This window comes from Pelophylax lessonae, assembly GCF_965119305.1.
Source record: "Pelophylax lessonae genome assembly, chromosome: 4".
NCBI classification, from domain to species: Eukaryota; Metazoa; Chordata; class Amphibia; order Anura; family Ranidae; genus Pelophylax; species Pelophylax lessonae.
Window position 1 is genome coordinate 238743780 of NC_138771.1, and position 9898 is coordinate 238753677.

Consider the following 9898-nt stretch of genomic DNA (forward strand, 5'->3'; position numbering starts at 1 on the left):
GCACTCTGGAGAAGGTTTTTGTCCAGGATATCCCTGTACTTGGCCGCATTCATCTTTCCCTCGATTGCAACCAGTCGTCCTGTCCCTGCAGCTGAAAAACACCCCCACAGCATGATGCTGCCACCACCATGCTTCACTGTTGGGACTGTATTGGATAGGTGATGAGCAGTGCCTGGTTTTCTCCACACATACCGCTTAGAATTAAGGCCAAAAAGTTCTATTTTGGTCTCATCAGACCAGAGAATCTTATTTATCACCATCTTGGAGTCCTTCAGGTGTTTTTTAGCAAACTCCATGCAGGCTTTCATGTGTCTTACACTGAGGAGAGGCTTCCGTCGGGCCACTCTGCCATAAAGCCCCGACTGGTGGAGGGCTGCAGTGATGGTTGACTTTCTACAACTTTCTCCCATCTCCTGACTGCATCTCTGGAGCTCAGCCACAGTGATCTTTGGGTTCTTCTTTACCTCTCTCACCAAGGCTCTTCTCCCCCGATAGCTCAGTTTGGCCGGACGGCCAGCTCTAGGAAGGGTTCTGGTCGTCCCAAATGTCTTCCATTTGAGGATTATGGAGGCCACTGTGCTCTTAGGAACCTTAAGTGCAGCAGAAATCTTTTTGTAACCTTGGCCAGATCTGTGCCTTGCCACAATTCTGTCTCTGAGCTCTTCAGGCAGTTCCTTTGACCTCATGATTCTCATTTGCTCTGACATGCATTGTGATCTGGAAGGTCTTATATAGACAGGTGTGTGGCTTTCCTAATCAAGTCCAATCAGTATAATCAAACACAGCTGGACTCAAATGAAGGTGTAGAACCATCTCAAGGATGATCAGAAGAAATGGAAAGCACCTGAGTTAAATATATGAGTGTCACAGCAAAGGGTCTGAATACTTAGGACCATGTGATATTTCAGTTTTTCTTTTTTAATAAATCTGCAACAATGTCAACAATTCTGTGTTTTTCTGTCAGTATGGGGTGCTATGTGTACATTCATGAGGAAGAAGAATGAACTTAAATGATTTTAGCAAATGGCTGCAATATAACAAAGAGTGAAATATTTAAGGGGGTCTGAATACTTTCCGTACCCACTGTATATATAATCAGTCTGAGGCTTGCTGGCAAACTGTGCGCAGCCTCGTCAGGTCACGTAGTTGACCAGGTACGTCTTTTTCTGGTATTTCCTTTTAAAAAAAAAAAAGCATTAGAATATCCTTTTTTTTTTTGCAGCTTTCTTATGCCTCGTACACACGTGCAGATTGTTGGCCGAAAAGATTCGGCCGACGACCGATTGGCCGATTTTCGGCTTGTTAGTATGATGCTTCCGACAGCCGACAGCGCACTTTCGGCCGAAAAGAATCTGTCGTGCAAGCATTAAAATTTTTGTATGCCGACACCAGAGCGGCCGATTGTTCGCCAGTCAATACAGAATTCGGCCGACAGACAGCAGATTTGCAAGACTGGGCATGCTCAGAAAAGAAAAAACACAGGGAAAGTTAACCATCACATGACATCACTTCTGCAGTCGGCTGTAGTCGGCGGACAAAATTCTTGTGCAGTCTTTTGCACTTTTCAACAGACACAACAGCCCGGGGACAAAAGACGGCCGATCGTTCGGCCGACGATCTGCATGTGTGTACGGGCATTGCTCCTCCCCATTTGCAGCTGATCCTCTTGCTATAGCCAACATGAGCCAGTCACCTTATGATCAAGATGCGCAAATGTCTATTAGGTATGGGACCACCCTTGCGTGAGTATCAAAAGAGCGCACTGACAAATGTGTTTTTTTTAAAAAAAAAAAACACATTTCTCTCTCGATATTTTGTAGCCCTGTTTACTCGAAGAGATCGAGAAAGTCATCTGGACATTATGCTGAACGCCGTCTGGGCCACAGGTCGCATTCATCTAGACATAGATCTTCCGGTCGATCTAGATCTCACAGGAGCTATCGCTCTCCCTCTCCTCCTACGTGTACGGTGAGGAAAAATGCTGGGCCTGTGGCGCCACATCCCTACCTAACAAGCTGGTCTTTCAGAGAGGCTTTAAGAAATATGCTGACTGAGACCAAGAAAGTCTACAAGTAGCCAAGCTTTTGAAACAGACCATGAAAGATTCTCTTTCTGAACTGGCTGACATGATGCCTGCTCAGGCAATACCTCAGGACCTGCAGGCAATGGACATTGATCCATAGGTGCCAGGCCCCTCTATGGCCAGCATGCCAATTCCCCCTTCAGGGCACAGGGCCAGAACCCCTTCTCAGGAAAATGAGGTGATTGAGGAGGAGTGGAAGAAGATGGGAAAATACTTTTTCACTCGCAAAGTTTGGGAAACTTTACCCTCTAGTTCCAGCTGATTTGGAGCCCCTGGATTCGATGCCAGTGGTGGAAGCAGCAGTGACCCAACTAGCAAAGAATGTTACTCTTCCTATGGAAGATTCAGCATCCTTTAAAGATCCTTTAGAGAGGGGTATGGATCTGGATCTCAAAAGGAGCTATCTAGCTTGAGGTGCAGCATGTAAGCCAGCAATTGCCCTTACATCAGTGTCCACAGCAATAAAAGTCTGGACAGAAAACATAAGAGTCGGCTATCAGACGAGATGTGCCAAAGCAAGACATCATAAAGGCTCTGGATGAGCTGAAGAAGTCGGCCGATTTCGTCAGAGAAGCAGCAATTGACCATTCGCTCAGCCAGAGAAATTCAGTCATGGCCAAAAGGGCCTTATGGCTAAAACCGTGGGCAGCGGATATTGCTTCAAAACAGAACTGGTGCAGGATTCCCTTTGATGGGAAAGCACTGTTTGGGGAGAGATTGGACAAAGCAATCTCCAGAGTGACTGGTGGCAAGTCAGGCTTACTTCCAGAAGACAGACGGGCAGGAGATCCAGAATCTCTTCTAGATTTCAACAATCAAGGTCATGAAATTTCAGACAGTCTCGCCAAAATAGAGATGGCCGGAAAACATGGAGGGGTTCCCAGGTAAATTTACCTTCAACTATAGGCGGCACAGTGGTGTAGTGGTTAGGACTTTCACCTAGCAACAAGAGGGTTGCTGGTTCAAATCCCAACCACAAAACTACCTGCCTGGAGTTTGCATGTTCTCCCTGTACCTGCGTGGGTTTCCTCCAGGTACTCCGGTTTCCTCCCACACTCCAAAGACATGCTGTCACCGGCCTATCGGTCAGAGATTTACCCAGCTGTAGGTCGAAAGTGAAGGAGTCATTAGTGGATATCAGTGGGATCACAAGCGCTTTCCATCTGCTGTTGAAAACTTGCCTAGCCGTAGGCTGGATACGGAAGAGGTGGAAGGGGATATCAGTTTACCTATATGCGCTTTTTACCTGCTGTCCGGTAAGGGACTATTTTGGGTGGTTCACGTGGAGGTTGGAAGCACTTATATTTTGCGGTGATCAACAGATATGTTAATTTGTGCACACCTTATTTCCGTCTGGTAAGGAGGAATTTCACCCGGTGGTGGGTTTCTTTCACATTGAAGTTGAAGATTTCTTTCATGTTGTGGAACACCAGTTTGATTTTTATCACATATGAACACTATTGATTGATTTCTTATGGACTTTTGAAACACACCATTCACTTGTTATCCATCTTGTTTGATTGCAATTTATTTTTGGATACTTACATTTGTTTTAGCGCACCTATTAATTTCCTCACATCACATCTGGCACTGAATACAGGTAGCAGCTTTAACCCATTACTATCAGCGCACCCTCCCACTCACGTATTCGCACGTATTTCACCAGATCGCCAATCACTGGAAATATCCTCAGGTGGATCTGTTCGCTACACCACAGAACACCAAGCTTCCCAGATTTATCTCCTGTTTCCACACCCCCAGGTGGAAGCAGTGGACGCTCTGAAATGCACCTGGGACTTAGACACAGGGTATGCCTTCAGACCTCGCCCACTTTTTCTAAAATTCTCCCTGAGGCTCCTGAAGGAACCAGTACACATCCTGGCGATTCTCCCTTATTGGTCCAAGATACTTTGGTTTCCACTTGCCATGCGGTTGTCTGTGAGCACACCTCTGACACTTCCCCTGTTCCCTCAACTTCTACAGCAGGGCAGAGTCTCTCATCCAAACCCGCACAGACTGGATCTATGGGTGTGAAAATTGAGTGGCGGAGGTTTGAAGCCTTAAGCTGTTCCCCGGAAGTCATTTCGACACTCCTTCAAACAAGGAAACCATCCCCAAACTCCATCTACTCAAGAGTCTGGGAAAAGTTTGAAACCTTTGCGGATGGAAAAAAAAAAAAATTTGATGGATTCTAACCTTCAGTCTCCAATATTTTGGGGTTCCTACAGACTGGACTTGACCTAGGCCTAGGTCTCAGTTCATTAAAGGTCCAGGTGGCCGCATTATCAGCAGCAAAAAATTCAAAATGGGCGGTCAACCCTCTTGTAATTATGTTCCTTAGAGGGGTGTTAAAGTCATGCCCCCTGGTCAGACGCACCTTTCCAAAATGGGACCTAGCTCTAATCCTGGAAGCCTTGGCGGAACATCCTTTTGCTTCTATGGAACAAATATCGATTTGGAACTTATCCTTAAAAATGGCTTATATAGGATATCTAACTTGCAAGCCTGGAAAACGGAGAGGATCACGTTTCTTTCTTTCCAGACAGAGTGGAACTGCGACCTATTCAAGGTTTCACCCCTAAAGTCGCTACCGCAAGTCACCTCAGGGAACCATGGGCCTTGCCAGTTTTTTTTCCCAGTCAGAAATAGACCCAAGCTTGGACATAGCGAAAGTCCTCGAAGTATCTCGAGGCTACAGAAAAATGTAGAACATCTAACAGGCTGTTCGTTATCCCATGGGGAAAAAACAGAGGGAAGGAAGCCTCTAGCAGGACGCTTGCATCCTGGATTGTCAAACTAATACATAAAGTGTGCAGGGCTAAAGGCATGGTTCCTCCGGAGCAAGTGAAGGTTCATTCAACGAGATCAATTTCTGCCTCATGGGCAGCCAGAGCGAACGTCTCCCTGGATACCATCTGTAGGGCTGCCACATGGTCGTCTCAGCACACATTTATAAAACATTATAGAGTTGACACTGGAACGCTCACCACTGTAGAATTTGAAAGAAGGGCAATGCAGGAAACCCTTTTCTTCATCAAAAAAAAAAAAATTTCTTTGTGTTTTAGCATCTACCCACCCTTTTGTCAGCTAGTTATTTATCACAGGTATGCTGCCATGGAGGCGCCAGGAAAACGGAAAATTGTATCATACTTACCGTAATTTTCCTTTCCTGGTGCCTATCCATGGCAGCATACGCTCCCTCCCTCTGTATTCTATATCAGAGGAGAATGCTGGGAGTAGGGGGCATCTTTCTTTTAAGCTATTCACTAGTCCTGAAGGCGGAGTATAGGTATGCTGCCATGGATAGGCACCAGGAAAGGAAAATCACGGTAAGTATGATACAATTTTCCGTTTTCTGCAACTTAAAGTATAACTAAAGGCAAACATTTTTTTTTTAGTCTTGGATAGAGTGGAGAGGGATTACAGCCCCTGTCCATTTTTTTTATTGCTGTCTGTGCCCCCATTAGGGAGATGTACCCTCTCTATTTGTCCTGATTATCATTATTATTGAAAGTGAAAGTAACAGAAAAATCCCAAATTTTGGGTTGTCCCCAGAAAAGTAATATAGAGGACATCTTCCAATAGGGACACTAGTTCTACTGACCTGGTGGTCCCTAAGGAATTTCCTTAATTTGTAGGGATTTCTCTTTCACTTCCGGTTTGGCTTTGGAACAGGAAGTGAAGGGTATTCTCCGGAATGGGACACAAATGGCGAATAAAAGGTTATAACCCTCCCTTGCTCTATCCTAAATTTAAAGAGTTTTGCTAATAGTTCTACTTCAAGCGTGCTTGCTTAAAGTGGAATTAAACCTAAAACAATGCGCCATGTAAGATATTTAAGACAGAAGAGACCCTCTTGGTCTTCACTGCCATAAACCCTTCTCCCTTCCTGCCAGCATTTTTGTACACAAAGCTGCACATATGCAGCTCAGCGTACATTTATCTTTCATTGTTTTTTAATTGAAAGTTTTGTAAATATAACAGAGTAAAACAAGTAAAGTATACATGGTATGAAAACATACTTAACATAGGATCAATATGAGTGCCAGTTCACATTAGTGCGATCACAGAGATCGCATGTAATTTGGAGCGCACTGCTCCTAAAATTACATGCGATCTCTGTGCGGTGCAAATTCAGCCATACAGTTTGTATGGTTGAATTCGCACCGCAATCGGACTAAAACACGCACAGGACCCTTTTTTTGGTCCGCAGCAGAATCGGATCGCATGGTGGTTCACATTAGTGCGATCCAATTCTTTGCAAACTTTCAGATCGCACTGCGATATGCAATCTGATCTGGGGGTGTCGTTAACTTTTAATTAACACCCTTAGCGTATCGCATATGGCAGTGTGAACTGCCAGGGGTGCGGATGCGATGCGGGAACAGGCTGTATATTCGCAGCGTTCCCACATCGCAGAAATGTGAACTGGCACTAACTCTTACAAAACTGACATGTCCATGTGATGCTATCACAGAGAACAAAGGAAAGCAACAAAACCTCCGGCATCACAGTGGTGTTAGGGCAAAAGGAATGAGACATGAACGGAAGGTCGGAATCCCTACGAAATGGGAAAGTAAGATATAGATCAAATCTGTACTCTAGGGGTTGCCCCCCGTAGAGAGCTAGAGCTGGGCACCATGCCCCCAAAAGGATGGCGAAACATACGGGCCCAGGCCGGTCCCCCAGGGGGATTTCACCAGGAGTAGGTAAACTAACACAGGGAGAGAAAAAGGAAAAAGAGTTAGAAAGAAAAAAAAGAAATAGAAGCATGAGAGAAATGGAAGGAGCAACAGATTAGAGCATCAGAGGGGTCCCAGGACCACAAGAGAAGGAGAGGCAGGTGAAGAAGGGCGGATGGTCTGGTCAAACAAGTTAGATAGAGAGCTCAGGGTACATTTAACGCACAGTTCTGTGTCGAGACAATGTGACTTCCATGCCCATGGGTGGGGGTGATAATATCACGGCTCGGCCAACTAAGTGTTCGAAGAGTTGAGAAGGAATACCAGGAGAAGATGGCAGACCGAAAGGAGCACTAACAGTGCAGTGCTGGAGGGGATCACTAACCGGGTAAGTCTGCTAATATGTTTTAATATTCTGTGCCCACTAGCACATTATAACTAAAAGTTCCTGGGGCCCAGTTTAAATTCTTTTTTTTTGCAGAGGTTTAATTCCTATTTAAACATGCCTTAGATTTCTCACGCAAGGGAAAGCAACAGATATATATTTTTTTATACTCTTTTAGCTGAGACATTTTAGTAATATTTTACGAATTAGTGCACACATCCACAGACATGAACTAAAAATCAATTTTGGGTTTATTGTTTTGCTGTATTAGAAGTGTAATCATTTGCCTAGAGGAACATATACACAAGCCTAATTGCCTAAGCCTGTGTACAGTGAGCATTGCTACAGGATGGAACAAATGATTGCTCTGGAAAGTTGTGATTTCTCCCTATCTGTGATGTTCTCTATGAGACAACTGCTCCATCTAGTGGTCACCTACCTGTAATTGTTCTGGTCACATTCCAGCCTGTTTGGGGGAATAAAGAATTATTTATAATCTGATGACAACATACTAATTTTTCTTTAACAGCTTTTGGAGTATATTTAGAAGAGAGTATGGGGAATATAGTTTTTAGAGATAGTCTGTCACAGGAAAAAATAGATTAGGCGTGCCTGTTTATGATAAAAAAGAGGTTGTTGCCCGTGATGTCTAGCTAGGGTTCACCATTTATTTTCTGGGAAAATGAATCAAAGAATCTGGTTGGTCACTACGGGCAGCAAGTCACAATTTTTTTCTGCATAGTTGTTCTAAATAGCCCTTAATGTGTTGCAGAACACAAAATCAGCTGTGACAATCAGAAAAATAGGCTGGTTTTGGTGTTTTCTCTTTAAGGCCCTTTTACACTTTCTATCCTTGTGTGTTGCGGTAACATGTGCGATAATGTGCACATTACTGCAGGGCGCATTATGTGCATTAGCGTGCGTGGTGCCAATAACTTTGAATTGCACTCCAATTTACTAACCAAACAGCCCTCACAATGCACAGTGACAAACATCTGCATGTTGTGATAGACTGTCAAAAAAAATGTTTCAAATCTGTTTTTTGCCCATTCTGAAGCTTCGGTAGCCAATTCATTAACCAGATCGGCAGGTCACACGCCCATTCACCAGCGGGGAAGCTGATCTGCGGGGCCGGCGGCCGCGATTGACGCCGGGCACCCGCGATCGCTCCCCGTGAAGACAGAACGGCGGTCTGCTGTTGTAAACACAGCAGACCGCTGTTCTGTCAGCAATGAACACAGGGCTCCTGTGTTCCTCTTATTTCATTTTATGATGATTCAAAAAGATCTCCTCACAGTTAGAAAATACCCCTTAAGCATACATTTAACCCTTTGATCGCCCCTGGGTAAACCCCTTCCCTGCCAGTGTCATTATTACAGTAACAGTGCATATTTTTAGCACTGATTACTGTAGTAATGTCACTGGTCCCCCCAAAATTGTTAAAAATGTCAGTTAGGTGTCCAATCTGTTCGTGCAATGTCGCAGTCCCACTAAAAAATCGCAGATCGCCACCATTAATAGTAAAAATAAATAAATAAAAATGACATCAATTTTTCCCCTAGTTTGTAGATGCGATAACTTTATTCGCAAACCAATCAAAATATGCTTATTGGGATTTTTTACCAAAAATATGTAGCAGAATACATATCGGCCTAAAATTAAAATCTATTTTTTTTTTCTTATTGGGAATGTTATATAGCAGAAAGTGAAGAGTATTGGGGTTTTTTTCAGAATTGTTGCTTTTTTTTTTTTAAATCGCAAAAAATAAAAATCGCACAGGTGATCAAATACCACCAAAAGAAAGCTCTATTTGTGGGGAAAAAAGGACATCAATTTTATTTAGGTACAGTGTCGCATGACTGTGCAATTGTCAGTTAAAGTAACGCAGTGCCGTATCGCAAAAAAAGGCCTGGTCCTTAACCTCCTTAGCGGTAATCCCGAGCGTGACTCGGGGTTGATTTTTCATATCAGGATCGGTAACCCCGAGTCACGCTCGGGTGGATTGCAGAGAGCGCAGCGGTGTTCTCTTACCTTATCCTGGCGATCCAGCGATGATCTCTCATTGCTGAGATCGCCAGCCGAGAGTCCCACCGCTCCTCCGTCCCTCCGTCGGTCTGATCACTTCCTAGTTCCGTTCCCTGCAGCAGCAATGCTGCATGGGAGCGGAACTAGGGAGGGAAATTAAAAAAAAAAAAAAAAAAACGTTGCACAAAACACAAAACACATTTTATATTGTATATATATATATATATGCATATATATATATGCATGCATATATATATATATATATATATATATATATATATGCATGTATATATATATATATATATATATATATATAAATATATATATATATATATATATATATATATATATATATATATATGCATATATATATATATATATATATATATATATATATGTATATATATATATACCGGTATATATATGCATATATATGTATATATGCATATATATATGTGTATATATATATATATATATATATATATATATATATATATATATATATATATATATGCACACACACATATATCTATATATAATATATAATGCATGAATTATAATCTAATCAATATCATTTTATTATATATATTATATATTAAATAATAAAATAATATTATTGATTCGATTATAATTCATGCGTTTGTGTTTCAAATTTATCACATCTGGGATGTCTACTAGAGTCTTATTTTGGTCAGGTTTAAGTCAGTAATTACTAAGAATTGT